We start from the raw sequence: 25,368 nt of genomic DNA, 5'->3' as shown, positions 1-25,368 counted from the left end.
TTAATGAATATAAGTTTATTGCAATTGACCCATTGTAGCTACCAATCAGCAGCAAGGAAAAACAAACTTCACTTGTGCCTTTTAAAAAAAAGGAAACAGAGTAGTAGTTTATGTGGTAATTTCAGGTACTGTACAATGTAAGAACTAATGTTAACTACTCCCATAGTAATGCGTGGGGTCCTATCAATAGAAAAAAACAATTGTTGTAACCCGAAAATACAACAAACACAAAACAAGAAGTCTTCCAGGAACCTAGGTAAATCCCGGTAGTTGTCTAACAACTACGAAAAAAAAAAACCAAACGCAACAATTTCAAAAGAAAAAGAACATTAAAAACAAATCTGGGGAACAACAAAAACACAGAGTCTAATGCGAGAGCTTTTTCAAGTCTTCAGTGCTCCTCTCGTCTCAGTAGACCTCTCTCATATATTTGTGTACAGGTCAGCTGGAGATACACATCTGATGGTAATTTAAGTAGGGAGCTGCGTCAGCATGCATGGGCTTCAAAGGAAAAAGTCAAGGTTTATTCCATGCTGAAAAGAGAAGGAAACACAATGTTTCAGCTGCGGAGCCTTATTTGATTGTGACTCGAAGTAAACCTTTACTTCTTCGTTTGATGTTAATTTATCTTCATCAGATACCTGATAGTATCTAAACTTAACAGTTGCTTTCAGTAGCTAAAGACACTAGGTGAGGCTTGAACTCACAACCTCGGCATGACTCCGCTGTGCACTACTGTATAAGTACCGCACGCTGACCGATTGCGCCACTGGAACTGTGCAGAAACACAGGGTGAAAACGGTTTCGGTTTGTGGATCCATCTATACATGGGGAACACTAAAATAGCAAGGAAAATACAAGAAAAGAAACTGAAAGAATTGTGCTAACAGCAAAGGGGGACGGAGGGAGGTGGTCGGACAAGTAAATCAGCCTGGCAGATTATTTGTATCGACATTTTTTGAGTCAATCAGCAAACAGATTTCTCTTCATGTGCCTTAAACTGTGCAGTTTTTATCTTCGTTGTAGATAGGTTTCTTCAGAAGTCCAGTAAACTGACAATAATGGAGAACTAGCTGAAGCACCCCGTCGTGAAGACCCTCTGTAAGGTGATTACACGTTTCATTTTCAAGTCGCCTCCTTTACACGCAATTGCAGCCCGGACACTGAGAGAAAGCAGGAGAAATGGCTTCAATTTCAATGTGAAAGCGCAGTACAGGCTCGATGGCTTCACATCTCCCATCAATCAAATAAAATTGCAGTAAAGCGTTCTAAATATGACTCTGAAGTACTGGGAAAGATGATTATTTTGAGCGTGCCTCCCAGGGTCTGCTACGAGGCTGAAGTTACAGTAGCTTCTTATTCACCAGCTTCTTATGCGTGTTTTTCGTTCCACCTTAAATGGTGCTGCTGTGATGTTATGTCACCTTTTGCCTGTAGATGGCTCTCTTCAATCAGTACTAATCCGGCTGGAATACTGTAAAGCTTAAAACTACAGTAGCAGGAGTAATAATAATGGCAACAACATGTTTGGAGTTCGGCTTTTCATTTATTCTGCGGAAACATCGTATCGGAATGAACTGCCAGAGATAAAAGATTAATTGCGGCTTCAGATCGTTTTTACAGAGCATTGCGTTGTTCTGTTCATGCTGACTACACGCTTTAAATTTGTCGTTTACTGAAAGCGTTGCTTTTCCAGGTTTTTCTGAAATTCCTTGCATTTGAGCCAGCACTAAAATATTTCATTCCCGTCGCTGAATACATCGTGGAAACGGTATTTGCAACGGAATGCTGTCACTCATGAAACCTCTTTGTTATTCGGTTCTGAAGTTTGAAAATGAAAATAAAACGGGGGTCACCTCATATGCTTGAAAGAAGTCCAAGCAGCATAAAAACCCGCGCATTCTCACAAAGGCTGCACCTTTCTTCTGCTGCTTTTATAAATCAGCCTTAAACATTTGAATGCATACCTTACTGCTGCTAATCACATTCACATGTTTACGAAGCTTTTTTTTGTCCGTTCTGTTTTTGCTAAGCAGTTTCTCCGTTTTCCTCGTACTGTGATTGTCAGCGAGCACAACAAGACTGAAACAGTGTAAAGGCAGGTAAAAAAGACAGGGTAAAATGCCTGACTGTCGGGAGTGGGATTTGAACCCATGCCTCTATTTGGAGAGCGAAACACAAAGCTTATAAGAAACTGTGAATTTGCTGTTTTAAACTGCTCGACTATCCTGAAAAAATGTGTGCTGATTGCACCAGTCGCATGCGATTTTCCGTAACTTTAGGGCGATAGATACGACTGGACGAACACAATTTGTGGCGTTTAGCATGACATGGAAAACGGTACCGGAGCATTCGGGTCCGGACTACCAGACTCGAAAATAATTTTACCCCCGCACTATCAAACTATTAAACTCCCAGCCTCTCTCACTCTCTCCTCACCTCTCACCTATGATCTGAACCTCACAGTGCCTTCTTTCTTACCAAAAACCCAAACACACATTGAAAATCTATCTCTACCATACATGTCAAAAGCTCACTCCCCATCATTTCTATCCCTTTATTTCATTCTTTTGATGCATGTTTTTGCACATAACCTGCTACATTTTTGTTGTTTTGCACACTGCCTGTTGTTGTTTTTTGCACATCGGCTGTTGTCTCTGTCTTTCTTTTGTTATACAATTGGATTGTTGTTGTGTTTTTTTCTTTGTACTACTTATGTCCGAGAGCTAGCTAAATAGCATTTCGTTATACCATATACCTGTGTATGAGTATAATGACAATAAACTTGAACTTGAACTTGACATAGTCTTGCAGGCAGTATATTATTTTATCGTTTACTCGTATAAAAAAGCATGGTCTTCTCGTTCCTAAGTCAGATTTTTAGTGCTTTCGAACGTTACTTCCAACCTGGACTGACAGCTCACCCGATCTGTTTGTGATCAGACCATGGAGTCGGGGGCTGTACCAAGCGCACGTTCCTTCCCAATGCTGAGGCGATCATTCGGAAGATGGGTGTGAAGAGAGATAAGCTTTGTCGACTAAAAAACAAGGCAGGATATGCAAAAATACTAATCACTGGCGACAGTTATGCTCTCTTACTATTGAGATCCCTACATTGCGAGTTTTTTTAAGACTTTGAAACTAAAGGAAAGCGGTGACAAATGAAACAGGCACGGGTGGGGTTTGAACCCACGCTCTTCGGTTTACGAGACCGACGCCTTACCACTTGGCCACCGCGCCTTCAAGTAAGTATGGGAATAAGGTTGTTCAAATTATTTTTTTCTGAATCCGGTTTACATCGCCAAATGTTAAGCATTTTGACCTTTTTCACATTCAGATTTTTTTCACATTTAATAAAATCTTTTAATCAACAACATTAAAAAGAAAACAAATGGAACATTTTTTGGAACAATAATTAAAAAAATCTTTCAATGCCTTGGTTGTATACGTGTGCACACCCTTTATAAAGGGAGTTGCAACAGTGCTGAAATTTAAAGAGCATTTCTGTAGAGAAAACAGCCTTGATGTTAAGCTTAGGGAGCTTGTCTTTGCCTTGCAACACCTTGCACAGCCTCCCGACAGACTAACAAATATTTTTTAAAGAAATTGGCTCACACACCGGAAGACACTAACGTTTATCTACGTTAGAGTATGTGAATAACAGTTTAACCAAAAAAGTTTGTAATTGTGACTTTGTTAAAATTCAATAAATTGTCTATCAACAGTTAGAATTTATTAAGAAATTGTTTTATTTCATAAACTATAAGACAATTCAGAGAGTTTATAGGTCATATCCGTCGCTTATGTTCTTTTAACTCTAGAGTTCAGGATCCAAACCCAGCTGCGGACGATTGTGTTTCTTGAATCTCTTGTAATCATCAAAAGTCGATGTGGAGTCCTTCAGTACTTTCTCGAGTTGTGCCATGGATATTTTATACGATCAATACTTGTCAGGCTCTTTTGCATTTTCCTTAACAAACGGAAAAAGTTCAAAGTGTGTTTATGGCTGTGCTTCACATCTACACGAGAGCTCTTGTAACAGTACAGGACACGCAGTGAGGAGTTCGTGAAGCTTTCAGTTTAGTGCGGAGTTCAGGAGGATTCGCTCGCTGAATGATCTCTCAAGAAATCCCGGGTGAGATTCAACAGGTGTTTTCTGCAACAGCCATGACAAGTGTGAAGCAATCTCTGGATTTCCTGAATTTGAACTAAATTATTAGTTCAAATAATTTAGGATTTAACAGAACTAAATGAGGTACATTTAAAACAGCAGCGCAACTCTGGAGCACGTCGAGTGTGCCTGTATTTAATTGTGTAAACCTGTCTCTCTCTGAACACGAGCAAAGAGTTCTCACTCAACAGAAGATTACGATGTGAGTACTGTAACATTAAGCACCTGGAGATGCCAGGGACTGAACCCGGGACCTCATACATGCGAAGCATGCGCTCTACCACTGAACTACATCCCCGATGAAAAACGTGAAGGAACAGACTTAGAGATGTGCAGATGCTCACTGATCACAATCCACCACTCACGAAGAATGCCTGCAGTTTCCCACTTTCGCGTTTCCTCTACTACAGAGTAAATTCATGGGAATGAAGAAATAAGGAAGGAAAAATAATCGCATTGAAGCTTCAAGAGACTGGGCACAAATTAATCTATTATTTTTGTATCCAGTCACACGTGCGACTGTGGTTAATTCCCAGACGGGGAAGTGCTTTTTTTCTACCTCCTTACTCGACTGTCTTTCAATTCTGTTTTATTTGAAAGCTTTTTGCATCTTTTAGGTGCTCTTGATTAAACTATGCATAGAAAAACAGCACTACTGATGATTTTCATGGACCGATGCACACTTATTCTGTACAACTCGAGTGATAAAACCCTGTCTGCAAATATTGTAGAAGAAAATAAAAGGGTGAAACAACGCCCCAACCAAAGGAATGGTAACAGGAAGGATCGTGTTCTTATTTGATAAGTCCTTTTGAGATGTCTTGTCAATGCACACAGGCGTTAGAGCTGAATAATTTACTTTTAGTGGTGTTTTTAAACAAAGATGGAACATGTTATTTCTATACCAGGAAGAAAGGAGCAGACTTTAACTTTAAGAGGCAAAAACGACACCTTATCAAAGCTAATATTAATTAAAATGACATCACAACAAAAGAGTGGAGACTTGAGTGAATAAAATTAGTTTTCATTGGACGTCTGTGTCTCCATAACTTTGTAGGCGAGAGAGAGGATTGTGATAATTTGCAGGTGCTTCTCGGAAGTGCGTTGGTGGTACAGGCGCCTTCCAAATAATTAAGTCGGGTTTGAATCCCATCCAGTACAAACCCAAATATTTTCAAGATAATTTGTGGTCCGCTAACACATCTTTTGAAACACTACAACAGGTAACACCCCGTGTGAAACATCATGAACATCTGTTAAAGCCTGAGTTTTACATACTCTTACGTAAATAAACGTTAGTGTCTTCCGGTGTGTGAGCCAATTTCTCCAAAAAAATATTTGTTAGTCTGCCTGTAATATAACAGATATTTTATCTGTTATAAAATAGAATTTCTAAAAGACATTCTCCCTAAGCTTAACATCAAGGCAGAAAAAATGCTGTTTTCTCTACAGAAATGCTCTTTACATTTCAGCACTGTTGCAACTCCCTTTATAAACGCATACAACCAAGGCATTGAAAGTTTTTTTTTAATTATTGTTCCAAAAAATGTTCCATTTGTTTTCTTTTTAATGTTGTTGATGAAAAGATTTTATTAAATGTGAAAAAAAATCTGAATGTGAAAAAAGGTCAAAATGCTATTGAAAAAAATCAGTAATGTGAGGAAAGATGGATTGTGGGAGCCCCTTAACTACCCATGTCATGCTGTATTTCTCACTCATTATACTGGGAGTGGTGCCGTCGCTTCATGATAAAGTCTCAGTGGTCATTCCAGACGGGTCAGGTATGACTGCTCTTCGGAACAAGAGACACGTGACTTCCGAGGATCCCGACAGTGTCGATTTTCTTTCAGAGCCCGGATAGTTCAGCCGGTGGAGCTTCAGTCTTTTAATCTGAGGGCCCAGGGTTCAAGTCCCTGTTCGGGCGGCTGTGCTGTTCTTCAGTCTATTGTGAATGTCATTCTAAATAGTCTTTTATCTTTCACTCTTCTAGCTGTACTGTGGTTATTTTAAATGTCCATTACTTGTATTTACAGTAGTGTATTTAGTGTTTCATTTCACAAACCGAAAATGTTCAAGTAGATCTTGTCACTCTACTCCACGTACTCATCTAAATTAAATCACAGTAGAGTACAGAACACGCAGTGAGGCGCTCACACAGTGAGTACTCTTGAATACGACAAGAGGAAAGGCACACTGCACATCATCACGCCCGAGTTTACAGTGACAGCAGAGGTTGGAAGCGACGTAGTTTTTAAATACTCTCTCGCTGAACGATCTCTCAAGAAACCTCGGTGGAGATTTAACGGGTGTCTAATAATCACGTTCAAAAAGATGACGATAAGTTTTTTTTTAACTAGGTAGCCTTAATGGCAACACGGTGTGAGTAGATCTTAAAATCTCACGCCTAATAAAGAGGTCTTTCTCGTTAGAGTAGAAACGATAGAAGCCTTAAGCGGGAAAAAAATCACAACATCTCGCATTTCACGTGTTCAATGTTAACTGTCTCAGTGGTTGCCTCGGTGATTGATGGCTCTTCTCCCTCGCAGGGTGACGGCAAACTTCTTCAGAGAGGGACTCTCCCACGCACGGCTTTTCTTTATCAAGAGCTGAGACAACAGAAACAGACTTCCAACTGACATTAATTACTTCTTGAGCGTTTATGACCGTCTTTAAAAGCTGAAAGCAGGTGAAAAAGTCTTTGGAAATGAGGAAATGACTGCTGACAGTAAACAGAGCTGACGCTCAGCTGCAGACAAGCGCTCCTCTTTAGTATAGTGCTGAGTACCCCCGCTTGTTGCGCGGGAGACCGGGGTACGTTTCTGCGACAGGTCGCTGGTTTAATTTTTTAACAACCTGACCACTTAAAAAGTGTGTACTGTGTACTACGTTTCGGACTAGTTACGGCGGTAGAATATGGAGATCATCTCCAGCTTTGAGCTCAACTGCATCAAGAAGTCATGCTAAATGTAGTATAGTGAGTAGACATCGCGAGACAACAGAACGAGAGAGTAGAAGGCGGGAATATATGGTCTAAGGGCGTGATCTGTGTAGTTAACAAAATAGTTAAAATAATATAAAAACGTCTCTTTTTTAAGATACACAACATTTATGGCGACGAGAGATGAGTGGTTGACGGACTCAAAGCGAGCAGAACACTGCAGATTTTAGTTCTCTTGCTGGTAGAAACGAACTTCTGAATTTTCGGACTTTTCGTTTAGCTTGCGCCATGGAAGATATGGCAGCCACGCCGAGAAGGTTTGCTTAGGCTCAGCTTTTTCAACCGCTTCTACTGAACCTCGGAGCTCCGTATTTGAATAAGGAATACAAGATGTAGTCGTACAGATTATTTTAAATAGCCAGTGGATCTACAGAAGCTCAGGATACCGTGAGACGTGCTGCATTACTGCACTGTATCGGGACTCCCGTGCTGCGGATTTTCGCCAACCTCCCTGGAAAAAAAGGTACATATGAACAGACTGTAGCTGCCTTAGACGCTTATCTTACACCGCGGAGAAATGTGGTTTTGGAACGACATAAATTTAGTCTCAGGACGAATCTGTTGATGCTTTTGTGACTGCACTAAGAACTGGCTAAATCTTGTGATTTTGGAGTATTGGAAACTGACATGTTAAGAGATCAACTTGTGGAAAAATGTGCACATAAGAGACTATAAATTGCTGCAGGATGAAGGGCTGACTTTCGAAAGAGCTCTTACAGTCGCTAGAATTCATGAAGCAGCTCAAGCAGAATCAAGAATGGTTTCTGACCACAGTGACAAAGTGACACTGATCGGGGCGCTCGCTCAAACTTTACAAACAAAAGCCGAGCAGCAGGACGCAGTCATGCTAGAGAAATAGAAGGGGACGGCTGAAATTACATGTTACAGGTGCGGACTAACAACGCACAAAGCAGATGAATGCAGAGCATGAAGAGCAAAATGTCTACTCTGTGAGAAAACAGGACATTATGCACATGTCTGCAGAACATCACGTCCGAGTTTAAGGACAAGTATCCCTTTTATTGTTGTTGCTGCCTCCAGGCGATGTTAACCAGGTTCAGAAAAAAATAATTTGAACAACATTATTCCCATGTTTACTTGAAGGCGCTGTGTCGCCAGTGATAAGTATTCTTGCATATCCTGCCTTGTTTTTTAGTCGACAAGGCTTGTCTCTCTTCACACCCATCTTCCGAATGATCGCCTCAGCATTGGGAAGGAACGTGCGCTTGGTACAGCCCCCCACTCCATGGTCTGATCACAAACAGATCGGGTGAGCTGTCAGTCCAGGTTGGAAGTAACGTTCGAAAGCACTAAAAATCTGACTTAGGAACGAGAAGACCATGCTTTTTTATACGAGTAAACGATAAAATAATATACTGCCTGCAAGACTATGTCAAGTTCAAGTTCAAGTTTATTGTCATTATACTCATACACAGGTATATGGTATAACGAAATGCTATTTAGCTAGCTCTCGGACATAAGTAGTACAAAGAAAAAAACACAACAACAATCCAATTGTATAACAAAAGAAAGACAGAGACAACAGCCGATGTGCAAAAAACAACAACAGGCAGTGTGCAAAACAACAAAAAGGTAACAGGTTATGTGCAAAAACATACATCAAAAGAATGAAATAAAGGGATAGAAATGATGGGGAGTGAGCTTTTGACATGTATGGTAGAGATAGATTTTCAATGTGTGTTTGGGTTTTTGGTAAGAAAGAAGGCACTGTGAGGTTCAGATCATAGGTGAGAGGTGAGGAGAGAGTGAGAGAGGCTGGGAGTTTAATAGTTTGATAGTGCGGGGGTAAAATTATTTTCGAGTCTGGTAGTCCGGACCCGAATGCTCCGGTACCGTTTTCCATGTCATGCTAAACGCCACGAATTGTGTTCGTCCAGTCGTATCAATCGCCCTAAAGTTATGGAAAATCGCATGCGACTGGTGCAATCAGCACACATTTTGTCAGGATAGTTGAGCGGTTTAAAACCGCAAATTCACAGCTTCGTGTCTTTTAAGCTTTGTGTTTCACTCTCCAAATAGAGGCACGGGTTCAAATCCCACTCCCGACAATCAGGCGTTTTACCCTGTCTTTTTCACTTGTAAAAACATCTGAAGCCGCAATTACTCTTTTATCTCGGGCAGTTCATTCCGATACGATGTTTCCGCAGAATAAATGAAATGCCGAACTTGCCGAGCAAGTTTAATACTTGCTTGTGAGCCCTAGATAAATTGGCTGCTGCAATTTCAGCAAGCGGAGTTCTGCTCAGCTGCCTGTAGTACACGTTGCTGATTCCTTTTGTGAGGGCACGGGCAATCTTTCAACGATAAGGCTGACGTGCCTGTCGAAATTGTGTTTCCCTTTCACTGTGTTGTATTTGCCCTACTCGTACAACGTCAATTGTGATGTCATCATTGCCCATTGGTTTGTGTCTTGTTGTCATTATGTATTTTACATTACAGGAACTGAAAGTACTGAACTGAAGGTAGGAACTGAAAGTACAGACTGCTTTAATCATAAGAAATTTTATTTTCTGCTGTTCTCTTTCCTGATGTATTGGTATTTGAAGGCTATTGGACAGTAAGGATTTATCTTCCTGAACTTGCTATATAAGATATGGGTCCATGGTCATCTTAGTTTAGATGTACCTTTTAGAGGTGGTATTTTTCTCCATTGTTCAGCCTTCAGACATACTTGGAAAGTTTTAGGCACAGACATAATCTTTCTTAATCCCCTTTTATCCTGAGGTGACGTCCCAGACGAGCTTGCCCCCTGGGAATATTCACTGTGCTCTTCAGGCTTTTTTTCTGATTCTACACAGATTTTTTCTCCTTCAAACATGTCACCACTGTCTGTGCTGCCGTGTGCAGCCCATTCATCTTCTGTATCTTCTGATGAACTTCTGAACTCTGTGTTGCCTTCCAAACTATGTCCCTCACTTTGACTTGAAATATTAACTATAGATTGTGTACCGTCATCTGGTTTGGAATCCTTACCAATACTCACCTCCTTCTGCGCCCTAAGCACTTGGATTCTTACTTTTTTTCTATCTTCATGCCATATTACTGATAACCATTTCCTGTTGCTGGAGCAATCCTCTCCAAGTGTTGACCACATTGTCATGCCACCTAATTTTTTTTTTCTAGCTTAGAAACCTTCAGAAATTCTTTGATCTCATTCCCTACTTCACCAGCCCTTGACCACAGGTCTGGCCTCCTACTCCTCTGTCTTCCTTTAACATGTGGCATTGCCAACAATCTGAAAAATAGGGAACACATCTGAATGAAGTGGAAACATAATTGAAATTCAACTCCCAATGAATGTTAATAGTGTAGGAGTACAACAGATGTACAAGCCATTAAATGTTCTTATTTCTGTGTTTAATTTTTGAGGGACCCTATATTTTGATATAGCATCAATCACAAAACAGCATTCTGTCACTGTCATGACCACCAGCCAGGGGAGATCAACTCACAAAAGAACTAACCAGTACCAGCAGCGGGTTAATAATAACATGTGTTAATCCACCAGCACATCCTCTACTGTGCGGCAAGCAGCATTGTTTTAACCATTCAAACCCGCTTCCCGCTACTCGGTATTGAGTCTTCTCTTTGAGAGCTCTACCTCGCGTTTACTCTGAATCTCGCTTACTGGTTACTGAACTCCCTTTTGCCTCTCGACCTTGGACCTTACCTTCTGTTTTGGATTGTTTGCTTCTCTCTGTACTTCCAGTATTTCGATCTACCTTTCACCTAACAAACTCGCCTGACGTTCTGGATTGTTCGGCTGTCCCTTGCTCCTGCATCTGCACAGGATCTGCATACCTTTTCACTGAGGATTTCTGACAGTCACAGCCACATAAAAACTAGAAAAGAAGTATGTGTTTCTTTTAAAAAAATACCCCAAATTGTTTTTGTTTTTTTTAAAAAGTCAACATATCTGGGTTGAGTTTGCAAGATTTTTAAAAATTGCAAAGTTTGTGTGGGTATGATTGTAAAAAATCAAATCTTAACTGAAGAAGGCTCCATGGTCAAAACATTGTGTTTTCTTCTTCTCTTTTCAGCATGGAATAAACCTATTACTTGTTCCTTGGAGATTACCATGTGCCAATAAGATATGATCACTGTATTGACCATATACAATATCTTGCATTAGAAATTCCTATTTTGCATATCCCAGCTTGCTCTCCTTGAGACACACATACAGGGAGAGAAGCTGGGGGTCAGAGCGCAGGGTCAGCCATTTATACGGCACCCCTGGAGCAGTTGGGGTTAAGGGCCTTGTTCAGGAGCCCAATGGAGTAGGATTCCTCTGCCGACCGTGGGATGTAAACCAGCAACCTTCCAGCCACAGGTGCAGATCCTTAGCCACAGAGCCGCCGCTCTGCCAAATGTGCCAATTCTTTAAAAGAAGTCCCAAAAAATGCAAATTTATTTTTAAAAATAGCTGTTGTACATAACATCAGTGGCTATTGAAGAGTACATACAAGCACAGAGACAAGTTAATAAACTTGGAATGACTACTTACAGCTCTGGAAAGACCGAAGATATTGTTTCCGGTTGTTAAGGAACAAGTAATAGGTTTATTCCATGCTGAAAAAAAAGAAGAGAGAAAACAATGTTTCGGCCATGGAGCCTTCTTCAGGTGTGAGAGAGAGAAGGCAGTAGGCAAAGGTAATGTAGTGGGAGAACAAAGGCTGGGAGGGAGGAGGGGTGAGAGGCGGGAGCAGGGGACAGAAAGAGAGGCCAATCAAGAGGTGTGAAGTCAGAATAGGTGTTGAGAGGTGTGAAATGAAACTTCCAATGAATGGAGAAAATTTAGTAGAATAGTAGTCTGTCGTTTAGAGAAGGGGGAAGGTGTGATCCTAGCTGCAGGATACGTTTGGTTTTGGTATTCCTTCTAATGTATGTGTTCAGAAAACCATCTTTGAGAACAAAGACGGAGAGATTAGAGTGGTCATGGCCATCAGAGGTGAAATGAGAAACAATGGTTTTTGGAGAGATCTTTAATCTTCACAGCCCTGACATGTTCTCTGAAGCGGTCTCCAAGTCTCCTTCCTGTTTCTCCAATATAGAGAGAAACTGGGCATTTACTGCAAGAGATACAGTAAATAAGGTTGCTGGAGGTACAAGATGCCATCTGGGTGATCCAGAATTGTCCTGAGGGGCCTCGAATGAGTGTGGTGTTGGATGTGTACTTGCAGGCGATACAGTGAGCTCTGTTGCAAGGGAAAGTACCTGGTGTGGATGGTTGCTGAGGGCGGTCAAGGGAGCTGTGAACAAGAAGGTTGTGCAGATTAGGTGATTGGCGATATGAGATGATGGGGCGGTCAGAAAAGAGGGCCCCAACAGAGGGATCATCCTGTAGGATGGAAAAGTTGTCGTTAACAGTCCTGGGGATAGGAAGTGTGTTAGGGAAGCACCAAAGGAATGCGGTTGTTATGGTGGGAGTTCCTGATTGGGTTGATGGTCCGAGGGGTGTTTTTGGCTCGGCAAGGGTCCTGTCAATAACACTGCTGGGGTATCCTCTGTTGATGAAAAAGGATTACATTTTGAGGGTTTGGTTCTGGAATTCGATGTCGTCGCTGCATATTTGTTGTAGCCGAAGGAACTGTGAAAAAGGGAGAGATTTTTAGTATGTTTGGGGTGAAATGAGCTATACAAGAGATAGCTGTGTGAATCCATATGTTTGTAATAAACAGAAGTGGAGAGTCTGTGGTAGTTGATGTCCAGAAACTCAAGAGTAGTGGAAGATATGTTAACTATATATTTGAGGGACAGGTGGAAGTTGGTGAAATGGTGCAAGAAGCACTTAAGCTGATCGTTGGAGTATGTGGCGGCACTGACGCAGTCATCAATATATCGCTTGTAGAGGTCAGGGACATAGCCAGTGTAGGAAGTGAAGAAGCGTTCTTCTACCCAGCCAACAAAGATATTGGCATAGCTGGGTCCCATTCTGGTGCCCATGGCAACTCCACTCACCTGTTGGTAAAAAAGTTTTTGAAGGAGAATGCGTTCAGTGAGAGAAACAGTGTTTTTTGGTTGTAGTCCTTTAATTGATCTGCCACCAAAACATTAATCCTAAACAGTCAAACAAGTCCATGTGATGAAAACCCTTATGCTCTTTAATGTTTTTTTATGGATTGTGCATCTGCACTAATTTCTCCCCCTCCCTCTCATCAGCTTTTGGATGAGAGATTCTGACCACTGTATAAGATCAGAAGCAGTAGAAGAAACGGGCTTCTTTAATGCTTATTTAACACACTCCTAATGCAAACAACACATTAAGAGTACAACGGAAAGGTTGCACCAAATGGGATCAAGCAATTTAAAACATATGTTCAGGGTACAGGAAAATTGTTATGGAGATGAATGGTATTCATGAAACAAATAATGTTGCAAAAAACTTTGCCAAAAGTCACAACCCATTTAACATTCATCAGACAGGTTGAATCAGTTGGATATCTCTTAGGTTCAAAATGCACTCAACGGCTGTATAATGCAAGCTCAAGAGTCAAAAGAACAGTAGTGAACTACAGTTCTTACAATAATAAACAGCCATTTGATCTTGTGAACGATCTATCATACACCCTTGAAATGATGTTACAGATTTGGAAGTTTGCACAGCTTGTAGTCTTTCTAACTCCATGAGACACACAGACAGGGAGAGAAGCTGGGGGTCAGAGTGGGTCAGCCACTGTGCTCTTGTGCCAAACAGGTCATACAAAGACTGCCATTCCTTATATCTTTCCCTGAACCTGTGCGTCACTTCCTCACCTTCCAGAAGCAAAATATCGAGCTTCCACACACCCTTCCCCACAGTAACAGCTGTTGGAATAGAAATTGTACATGACAGCAGACAATGGTCAGAGAAAAAAAAAACAGTGGTTAGGCCTGCGGTCGTGCAAGTAAAATCACGTATCAAACAAAATGCGTGAGGCTTGGGTCCCATTAGACTAGTGCCATGTGAAACCTGCCCTCCCCTGACTATGAAGTTTGAAGCCATCTTTCAGTTTAAAATCTTTACATAATGTTTGCAATAATATTGATGATTTATCAAATTGGACCCGTCTCTTGCCCCTCATTCTGCCTTCTCTTTCTAAAAGAGAATTAAAATCCCCAGCTAAAACCACTGGTTCCCATCCCAATAAATATACTCAGTCCCTGAATTAGGACATATCTGTCACGTGAGCAACTCAGACAATATATATTTAAGAGTTTAAATTAGACATTCAGGAAACCCAGATACACCACCAGTGCTCTCCCTGATTTCATTACAATCATTCAGTAGGTGACACCTACCCAACAGGCCTCCCCCCCCCCCCCTTTTGCTTTAATTGTGTCCTCCTCCACCACCCCCACAATCCATAGGATATTTCACCACCTGCCCTCCTTGAGTCTTTGGTTCTTAAGCTTGGTAAGTAAGATCACATATATTAGAGACATCTAAACCCATGGGAGAACCTACCTGAGGACTCGGAAAATGATCTTCCCTCACTCTTCTACTCTGAGTTCAATCATTTTCTAAATCCAATGTCTCTTTTAGACTGCACCCTCTGTTCTGTACATTTCATTTGAGCACTTTCAGTCTCCACAGGTGGCAGGCTATTGGAAGAGCAATGGTCTTCCCAGTTTTGTTCTATTTGCAAAGGAATTTGGACAGTCTTTAAACACATGACCTTCACACTCACAGAGATTACATTTCCTCACGCTTGTACATTCAGTATATGCATGTCCAATTTCCTTGCACTTACCACACACCACCTTTGTACAGGCATCCACAAAGTGACCCATCTCCCCACATCTCCTGCACGGTTTTGGCTGCCCTTGGTAGAACACAAGGCCTCTATTTTCACCTAATTCAATCAAAGAAGGAATGTGTTTAAATCCACCATAACCATTTTTTGTCTTCATGCAATGAAACAGGTACTCTCCATGCACAGTTCCAGATGCCATCATCATCCAAGACTTTCTGAAGCTCACCTTTCACTAAACAATACTTAGACAACCATGTCACAACATCTTCCTTCATCACCATCTCATTAAACATGCAAACAATCACAGTTCTATTAATTAATAATAATTGCTTACTCTTATATAGCACTTTTCTGGACACTCCACTCAAAGCTCTTTACAGGTAATGGGGGACTCCCCTCCACCACCACCAACAATGTGCAGCATCCACCTGGATGATGCGACGGCAGCCTTGGTGCACCAGAACGCTCACCACACATCAGCTATCAGTGGGGAGGAGAGCAGAGTAATGTAGGCAATTCATAGAGGGGGATTATTAGGAGGCCATGATTGGTAAGGGCCAATGGGAAATTTGGTCAGGATGCTGGGGTTACACCCCTACTCTTTTCGAGAAACGCCCTGGGATTTTTAATGACCACAGAGAGTCAGGACCTCGGTTTTACATCTCATCCGAAGGACGGCACCTGTTTACAGTATAGTGTCCCCGTCACTATACTGGGGCATTAGGACCCACACAGACCACAGGTTGAGGGCCCCCTGCTGGCCCCACTAACACCTCTTCCAGCAGCAACCTTGGTTTTCCCAGGAGGTCTCCCATCCAGGTACTGACCAGGCTCACACCACATTAGAAAGATCCATCAGCTTCTGCCATTCAAACATTCTAATCAGGCCCACATCTTTTTTTCTCCTCTATTTTCATCCAAAATTCTTCCAGTAACTTCACCAAGTGAAACTAATTTCAAAACCAATTCCCTTCAGCAAAGTGATTAAGCATTTGACATCTAATGCCTTAATCCTATCTGTAACACCTTCCTTGAAAAGCCCAACCGTGAAATATCACCTGAGTGAGCCGAACCCTCACCACCCTTATACACCAAACGTGAGCAAAAGTAACGGCGCATGCCGACTCTACAGGTCGCCATGGCCGTTACGAATGTATCAAAAGCAAACTAAACTAAACGTAAACCGAAACCTCTGCTGTGCACCAAACCCCCCAAAACCCTATTCCCTTACACTTACACTTACACTTACACTTACACTTACACTTACACAAAAACTCCACTCCCGACTTCTGGGTTTAACCCTTTACATCTCCAACACTGGTTAGAGACTCAGTGTGTCCCAGGCTCAGCAGTTATATAGGACAGGACTCGGCGAGCTGCAGGTGAAACTCTTTTGTTCTGTGCTCCCCGTGCGGAATGCGCGTCTCCTCCCTCCAGACTCATCAAACCGCCTTCATACTCTACAGCGGAAAAAAAACTCCCTTTACTGTCATCATACAGTACATCCCTCTTAAATCCCAGAAACACAGAAACTCTGGGGCGTTTCTGTGAGTCAGTACTGGGTTTCTCTGTTCGAGGTTACAAGCAGAAACAATAAAAGCGCTGAAAGCAGGAAGTTATTTCTGCTCGTAGACATAAACATATAAAAATAAATTTTCTGATTCCTAAAACCTAATAAAATCCATGTAAGTCTCCTTTTCGTCCCCAATGCATATAACTGAATATAAACCAGTCACGTTCAGGTACTTTTCTGATGTATATGAATACACTAGTTCTGGCGCAGCTGTTACAACAAAGATACATTACGAACTTTTTTTTCATACGAGCTCTTGCCGTTTTTAAATTGAATATTTTTTAATTTCGCTAAATCACACAAAACACCAACAACACTCATCGTAAGCATCTGACCAATCACATTCCTGAATTTTCAAAGTATTTAGTATTTATTTTTAACTTCTTTTTTAATTTTATACACCTGTTTTACATATTCTTGCCAATTTTGGCATATTGTAAGTGGATTGTAACTTCAAATTGATCATTCCTGAGCTTTATAACTGTGTATCATTTCTTTTAACCTTCTTTTAATATTTTTTATTTATTTTTGCATTCTACAGAACTTTTTAAATATATTGTGAGCATTTTAGCATAATTTTAAAATAGGACTATCAGTGCTCCTGACTTTTAAACCCGTATTTCTTCTGACATTAATCTCTCCACCTGCAGATGAGGAGGGAGGTATTTGATTTTAAATTGCTTGATTTGGGGGGGGGGGGATGTACATTAATTTCCTTGTGTGTATCACCAATGGGAAACTTTTTGGCATTTTTGGATGAATTGCAATCTATACTGCAAGGCCATCAGACTGATATAGTAATGACTGGGGATTTAAATAACACATTTGATACATCACACAGGAACAGCATAACATCTAAAATGGCAGAACCCTCTAAATCACTGAAAAAATTCAGGCACATTCATAATCTATAAGATGTTTGGTGGTTACTGTGTCCTGCTACCCTTTCATATTTTTTAGTGTGTACGAATCTGTCCCTCTTCTTTTACTAGTTTTTAAGGAATATTCTGAAATCTCTGATTACAAGATCAAGCCAGAAAAAAATGATGACAATTAGTAGGAAGAAAGATACAGTACAATGCATTGAAAATGTAATATGTTTTAAAGGATTAAAGGGAAAAGAAATACTTTATCTATGCAAACTAATTCAACTGAGCTCCTCTAAACAATATAGCCTGAAGAATTGCCAAAGCACAATGTATCAATTTGGGTGACACTGGGGGAAAAGGATCACAACATTGAGAACCACAAGGCTTATTTTCAACAGCAAACTTTGTGCTTGAAAAATATTTGACAAAAAAAGGAATATTACACGCACGGAAACCAATATTTACCACTAGGGTAGAATGCAGCATAGAGCAGTTGATTGAATGTTAGTGTAACTCTATAGTGCATCACAGAGGTCAGTCTCTTCCCCCTCATTATGCAGGCTGACTTGTTCACATTGAACTGTCCTCCAGCGATAGTCAGCTGTAATCACCAACGCAGACATGTTGTTAATACTCTGACAGCACCTTGGCTGATTTGGTTAAAGTGTTTTCCCCCTGGTTATAAAAACGTTTCAAAATTCTGACTGAGGTGTGAGACACAATGGAACAGGCCCTCATAATCCCGAAGTACAATACATTTTACTGTATTGTTTTTTAAATTTGATCCTGTGAACATTGCATGTCCCTCCTTCCTCATTACCAAAACATCTCAATGTCACCAACAGTATGTACATTTGTTATTACAACACTTCACTGTTGCATTTCTGAGTTGTGACATTGTGAACATGGCATGTTAAAGTATATAGAATATCTAGATCAGAACAGGCTAAATGCAATTCATAGTGATTTATCATTTTCTTATTTTCTAAATGAAAAAAAAAAAATCAGTGATTATGACACTTCGGTATGATATAAAATATGCTTCAATGACAGAATAAATAATCATAGAAAAAAAATACCCACAGTGGTATTCTTATTTGTGATTATAGGAATGTTAAATATCAGGTGATTAGCTGCGTCAGGAACGTCAGGAACATGCGTAGGCTGCAAAGGAACAAGTAAAGGATTATTCCATGCTGAAAAGAGAAAAAAAGAATCACAACGTTTTAGCTGTGGAGCCTTCTTCAGGTGTGAGAAAGACAGGGCAGTAAGCAAAGATAATTTTCTTTTTATCTTTGCTGACTACAGTTTATCTTTGATGACAACATCAAAGACATTAAGTAATTTTTACTGCTAACAGATACAAATGGGTTGTACAACTTTGAACTAGCAAATGGAAGAGGGCTAAGCCCCCTCTCTTTTAGCCCAGGTTCGAGCTGTCTCCCAGAATCACCAGGGCGCGCGCACACACACACACCCGTGCCGTTGAAGTGCTCTGCTTCATTTCTAAGGGCAACTCAACATTCACTCCTACCCCGAGTGCAGAAAAGACAGCATCCACAGCAACAACAGCTCAGGTCTCTGCACAGGAGCTAAGCTGCCCTCATCTCCTCTGCTCTGCGGCTCCTGCGGAGTGGAGTCCTGCCTGGAGCCGTGTTTGCAGGCGGCGGCTCCCCGCGCCCTGTCTGTGCGTCGTGTCCAAGAGCTCCTGGGAGGAAGAGAGAGCCCTCCCACTCGGGGGCTTTTCCACGGTCTGTGTGAGGAGGGGCGGGTGTGTCCAGTAGCTTATCGAGCGGAAGCCTGGGGCGGCGGAGAGCTGTGATCGTGCAGACCTTGAGGTGTCACCTCTTTGTCTGCTTTCCCGCCCCCCCTCCGCCCAAGCTCTGCTCCAAAGTAGCCCGGCAACCCCTCACACCTGCACGTGTCACAACCTAAGGTGCGGTCATGAGACACCCATGGGGTGTCGTTCTGTTCTTGCTAACTGTTTCCTGCCCGTCGCAGGCAGGAGTCCATGCGAGGCAGATGCGCTGGACAGAGCTCAGAGGGCGCAGCTGGGTGGCTTTCCTTCTGAGTGACGTTCCTGCAACACTCTCCCGCTACTCTTGGTGCGCTCATGCCACAACACAGGAAGGCTGGAGCAGGTGGCTGTGGGCTTTGCGCACCGCCGAAATAGCTCAGTTGGGAGAGCGTTAGACTGAAGATCTAAAGGTCCCTGGTTCGATCCCGGGTTTCGGCATTTTGTTTCATCGCGCCCTTTGTTCCTCTCTCCAGCGCCCCCTGCCTAAAGTGACGCGTCCCTTTCTCAGCCCGAAACGCAAGCGAGACACCAGCAGCGGTCCCTGCAGGTTTCCGTAGTGTAGCGGCTATCACGTTCGCCTAACACGCGAAAGGTCCCCGGTTCGAGACCGGGTGGAAACAGCCTCGTTTTGCACGCTCCTGTACTTCACAGAGGTCTTGAGCGACCGGTCATTTGTTCCCAATGTATTTCCGGTGCCTTCGTGCACTCTTGTACCAAACGCACGTTCCTTCTGTACGCGGAGCCGATCATTTGCAATTGGGCTGTGCCGACAGACCAGGACGAGCTCTGTTGGCTCAAAAACAGCGCAGGACCTGCAAGAACAACAAAAAGATTAGCATCCAGCGGGGGCCTCTTAGTGAGCTCAAGAGCTCATCAAGAGCTCTTGGGCTCAAGCAACAGGGCTGGGCGCATTGTTCCATTCTCCGCCCACTCTCGGTGTTAACAAGTCCCTCCTGGTCTCTGCTTGAATTGCACTTTCCCGCGTTTGCTTTGGTGTAACTGGCTTCCCCTGCATGGGCGAATGTGAAGAAGATCCTTAGTAAGTCATTGAAGAAAACCGAGAAGAGGTCGGAGTGGCCTCTGTCGTTCATCAACGATCCAGTCAGGCAGTACTCCTCTGTAAAGCGCCGTTCGTTCACATCGATTGGCTTTTTTTTGCCTTCATTCGTGCGAGTAGTAAAAGCAGACGCCCCTATTCTGCCGTGACCCGGATTCGAACCGGGGTTGTTGCGGCCACAACGCAAAGTACTGACCACTATACGATCACAGCGATTTACCGAGACACACGCGGCAGGGCGGAAAGGGCCGTGCTCTCTTCGTGTGACATAATGCGGAAAAGTCCTGACGTTGCATTTCAACTGAGCCCCAGTATACATCGACCCTTCGACACTCTGAGTGACAACTCTCTTGCGTGTTTTCTCATATTTATGTAGTTTGCTGCATGATGCCGGGAACAGCATGGTTGTTCGCTGCCATATAGTCTAGCGGTTAGGGTTCCTGGTTTTCACCCAGGCGGTTCGACTCGGTTTTGCCTCCTGCTTTCCAAAAGATCAGCACCGTGTACGAAAGAGCCGCATTAAAACTACTCGAACGTGCAAAACGTGCGAGAAGAGGGGGCGCTTGTTTCCAACCGAAACTTCTCGCATGTGAGACGAGCTGATCATCGCTGTGGGAGGGTTACTCTGGTAGACAGGGCTGACCTTCGGCAATAGGATTTATAGTCTCCAAGATGATATTTGCACTTTCTGGAGAGGTGATTTTCTCCACTTCAGTAGCCCGATTTCATCGATTGCGTGGAGAGGGCTGCAGAATTTGACGCCGCCTTCCTTCGCCGTCCATGACAGGCGTGCTGGTCTCTGGAGAGAGAGCACGGTCCATCAGCGCACTCCAATAAAGGCACTGGAAGCAGCTGAATCGCATTGGCGCCTCACACGCGAAAGGTCCCCGGTTCGAAAGCGGGCGGAAACAGACTTCTTTTGTCGCCACGCACAAAAGGGGATTGGGGATTCGCCTAGCGCTCTGATCGAACAGACCCACTCACCTCTTAGTGTGGCGGGATCTGCACAGTGCATGTCACAGCGCATCCTGCTTTCACCTCAATGCGCGTCCTGATTTACCCCGGTCTCCCGCGTGACATTTCAGCTCCAGTGGGGGGGCTGCCAGCTGTGAGCTGCAGGGTGAGATGGCTGTACATACAGGGAGCCGTCGTCAGCGTTGGGCCAGTGAGGCCAGTGTTGTCGTCGCTGTCCCCTCGAAGCAATTCAGACTTGAGATGAAAACCGAACACGAGCCAGACGAGCAGAATGTCACCTTTGATTTCCTGCTGTTTCTGTGCCTAAGTGTCGTACCATTTTAGAATGAGAGAGCTTTCTGGGCCCGATCCCTCTCACTCCAGGCAGGTGAGCTGGGAGCACTGGGAGAAGTGAACTGGGGAGTCCCTTTAAAGGAGTGTGTGGAAATTCAAGCGCCGGGAGTCCGCAAAGGAAACTGCATTGCAAACAATACTTTACACAGAGGGGGGTGGGGGTGGGGAACAAGCCGCCCAATCCGTGTGGTTGAAGCCGATACCCTGGCTTCTCTCCAGACACAGCTGGGTGAGCTCCTCCAGTCAGGACAGGAGGCTCTTCTGTACACAGAGGGGGGTGGGGGTGTGGAACAAGCTGCCCGGCCCTGTGCTTCAGTCCCGCGGGGCTGCAGGCCGGGCAGAGCCGTCTCTCCTCCGGCGGGACGGGATGCCGGGGGGGGGGGAAGTGGACCGGATCCTCACCTCCGGGGCGGGAAGGACTGTCGCCCGTGGCCATGGTCCTCCTCTCCTGCCCGCCTCCCTCTCCCTCGGACCGGCGCTGATAAAACAGGTCCAGGTGGGAGGAGGCCGTCCCCCAGCGGCTCCAGGGAAGGCCTCTTGCTGTTGCTTTCGCTCTTGCCGAAAGAGGAACGTGCCCCCCCCCCAGCCCTGCTGGACAGGTATGACAAGGGTATGATAGGTGTGCAGCTCCCCCGTCAACATCCGAATTCCGGGTTATGGGCGAATCGGGCCACACGTCCGAGAACGACATTCCGTTCGGTGTAGGTGCTCGCTCCCTTTAATAGGGGTGAAATCTAGTCATGTGAGACAGAGGGAGGGGGAGGAGCTGAGACAGAGGGAGGGGGAGGAGGAGAGGCAGGGGGAGGAGCTGAGACAGAGGGAGAGGGAGGAGCTGAGACAGAGGGAGAGGGAGGAGGAGAGACAGGGGGGGGAGCTGAGACAGGGGGAGGAGCTGAGACAGGGGGAGGGGGAGGAGGAGAGACGGGGAGGAGCTGAGACAGAGGGAAAGGGAGGAGCTGAGACAGGGGGAGGAGCTGGGACAGAGGGAGAGGGAGGAGGAGAGACGGGGGGGGAGCTGAGACAGAGGGAGAGGGAGGAGCTGAGACAGGGGGAGGAGCTGGGACAGAGGGAGAGGGAGGAGGAGAGACAGGGGGGGGAGCTGAGACAGAGGGAGAGGGAGGAGCTGAGACAGGGGGAGGAGCTTAGACAGAGGGAGAGGGGGGAGCTGAGACAGGGGGAGGAGCTGAGACAGAGGGAGGAGGACAGGAGGAGAGAGCAGATTTTGCCTGCTTTATTGATATCGAGAAAGCCTCTGACTTGATCTGGCACGAAGGACTGTTCCCCAGCCTTCTCCACAGCGGCACAGGAGGTGAAGTTACTGACATGATCCAGTCAAGGCCCTCAAAGAACAAGTGTGCAGTGAAAACTGGAGACCAGAGGACAGATTTCTGGGACCGACTGTCACTTCAGACAAATCCTACAGCTCACCGAATGAACTGGGCCGCTGTACTGGTTTTGGGTTAGGGGGTGGTTATACTATATATAAATATGACATATATATATATACACACACATATATTACATTTAATGATTGTGGAAGAAAATTCAGACCTAACTGACAACTCCAAAAATGAAATTAAAATGTATGTAAAAATCATTTGGTGAAATATTTTTTTTTGTGTGTGTGTGTGTGTGTTTGTGCGCAAAATTCACACGTTCAAATCGGCTTTCCGATTTTCTCCTTCGTTAAGGGTGTCGCTGGTCTATCAGAAAAGATGTATACAAGTGTTATGGATCTGTCACCATGGTGACACGCATGTTGTGGGTCTGTACTAGGCTGTGTACCTGTCTGATTCGTTTGGAAAAGGCTGCCTCACTGTTCATTGATTTTAAGTCTCTGTATTCCGTCACAAACAACACCACGGTGTCCAGTTAGTTAACTCTTGGTGTTTGGGGGGTGGGGAAACACGCTGAATTTAACCCGCTCCTTCAAAATAAAGTCAAACCGGTTTGAATTTCCACTGCCCAGTTTGCAGTTTTATTCCAGAGATTAGAAGCCAGACACGGCCTGCGTCCCAGTAGGCGCAGGATATAAAGAGGGGGGAGGTCAGTGTTGGGGCTGCGATGATCGAGCTGGGACACCCGGATGGCTTTAAGCCAGTGCTAAAAAGCAGGAGGCAAACAAAGATGCAAGTCTCTGCTCGGATGTGATCGCGCTGGCGTGCGGTTTCTGCCCCTGGCCACTGGTGGCGGTGTTGGCAGGGCTCGGTACAGTGGGGAGGTCTCGTCTGGGAGCCCTTCCTCTGCCGTGAATGTGGCCAGTGTTGGCGACAGCCAAGTCTAGCGGTTCCGCTGCTATAGGCCGCTGGGACACACCGGTGCAAAGAGAGGCCCGTGGAGCCGAGAGACTACACTGCCGTGTGGCTTGTTCCCCTCTCCCACCACCCTCTGCGTGCAGTAGAGCCTCCTGTCCTGACTGGAGGAGCTCACCCAGCTGTGTCTGGAGACGAGCCGGGGTATCGGCTTCAACCACAGGGCTGGGCAGCTTGTTCCCCACCCCCACCCCCCTCTGTGTACAGAAGAGCCTCCTGTCCTGACTGGAGGAGCTCACCCAGCTGTGTCTGGAGAGAAGCCAGGGTATCGGCTTTGTTCCCCACTCCCACCAGCCTCTGTGTACTTGTTCCCCGGCAGCCCTGTGCCTTTAACGGCAGTGAGGAGCAGGTGAAAGCTGCCATGGGGTGGGGGGCGGGGGCGGCCGCTGTGTGAGACTCTCGCTGCATCTCAACGGAACGTGCGCTTAAAACCGAGAACGGGAGGCGCTTCTGTGCACAGAGGGTGGCGGGGGAGGGGAACAAGCTGCCCAGCCCCTGTGGTTGAAGCCGAGACCCTGGCTTCTCTCAGGACACAGCTGGGTGAGCTCCTCCAGTCAGGACAGGAGGCTCTTCTGTACACAGAGGGGGGCTGGGGTGGGGACAAGCTGCCCAGCCCTGTGGTTGAAGCCGATACCCTGTCTTCTCTCAGGACACAGCTGGCTCCAACAGCTCCAGGTAAACATTGGTGTGCGCAGGTGTGCGTGTGTGTGCAGACACTGGCCTCCTGCCACGCAGAGTCTGTTCTCCCCAGAGAGCGCAGGCTGAGATTGGCGCTGGCAGGGGGCAGGGCCAGAGCTGGCTGTGGGGCACGGGCAAGGGGGCGAGGACGGGAGCAGACGAGGGGACCGGAGTCGGGGCACGCTGGGGGACCCCGCGGCCCCTAGCACCCTCAGCGCCGCTGGACTGACGCCCCTGAGAAGGGCTCTTCACAGCCGAGGAGGAGGAGAGGAAAGGAAAGAAGAATCTTCCGGGAGACGTCGAGATTCAGAGACTCGGGCCGGTCAGGGGGTGCGCGGGGCTCGGCAGGGGGGGCATCGCGACCCACCCGCTGAGACTGCCGTCGGGTGTGAGACTGCCGTGTCTCTCCGGGTGAGCCGGGGGGCGAGCTCGTTCAGGAGCCTTCGTCTGGGGGACTGTTTCCGCACGGAGGCCCACAGCTCTGGGCACTTTCGGGGCACCTTCCTGGGTGATTTTGGGGCACATTTCTGGGCACATTCCTGGGTGATTTTAGGGCACATTTCTGGGCACTTTTGGGGCATCTTCCTGGGTCATTTTGGGGCACCTTCCTGGGTGATTTTGGGGCACATTTCTGAGCACTTTTGGGGCACCTTCCTGGGTGATTTTAGGGCACATTTCGGAGCACTTTTGGGGCACATTCCTGGGTGATTTTGGGGCATATTTCTGGGCACTTTTGGGGCACATTCCTGGGTGATTTTAGGACACATTCCTGGGTGATTTTAGGGCACCTTCCTGGGTGATTTTAGGGCACTTCTGGGGCATGTATACAGGAATACATGTAAACACTAAT

At 45.0% G+C, this 25,368-nt stretch overlaps 5 non-coding genes across 5 annotated transcripts; 2 read left to right on the top strand and 3 right to left on the bottom strand.

Moving 5' to 3' along the window:
* Positions 1-3,168: 3,168 nt before the first annotated feature.
* trnat-cgu (transfer RNA threonine (anticodon CGU)) lies at positions 3,169-3,240 on the bottom strand. Its single transcript has one exon. It is a non-coding gene; the product is annotated as a tRNA-Thr (tRNA).
* A 1,157-nt stretch (positions 3,241-4,397) lies between these two features.
* trnaa-cgc (transfer RNA alanine (anticodon CGC)) lies at positions 4,398-4,469 on the bottom strand. Its single transcript has one exon. It is a non-coding gene; the product is annotated as a tRNA-Ala (tRNA).
* A 15,059-nt stretch (positions 4,470-19,528) lies between these two features.
* On the top strand, positions 19,529-19,601 carry trnaf-gaa (transfer RNA phenylalanine (anticodon GAA)). The gene has a single exon. It is a non-coding gene; the product is annotated as a tRNA-Phe (tRNA).
* A 109-nt stretch (positions 19,602-19,710) lies between these two features.
* On the top strand, positions 19,711-19,783 carry trnav-aac (transfer RNA valine (anticodon AAC)). The gene has a single exon. It is a non-coding gene; the product is annotated as a tRNA-Val (tRNA).
* A 578-nt stretch (positions 19,784-20,361) lies between these two features.
* On the bottom strand, positions 20,362-20,433 carry trnah-gug (transfer RNA histidin (anticodon GUG)). The gene has a single exon. It is a non-coding gene; the product is annotated as a tRNA-His (tRNA).
* Between the last annotated feature and the right edge of the window lie 4,935 nt (positions 20,434-25,368).

The sequence above is a fragment of the Lepisosteus platostomus genome, chromosome 5 (assembly GCF_059453375.1).
Source record: "Lepisosteus platostomus isolate fLepPlt1 chromosome 5, fLepPlt1.hap1, whole genome shotgun sequence".
NCBI classification, from domain to species: domain Eukaryota; kingdom Metazoa; phylum Chordata; class Actinopteri; order Semionotiformes; family Lepisosteidae; genus Lepisosteus; species Lepisosteus platostomus.
This window is presented reverse-complemented; position numbering and strand designations above follow the sequence as displayed.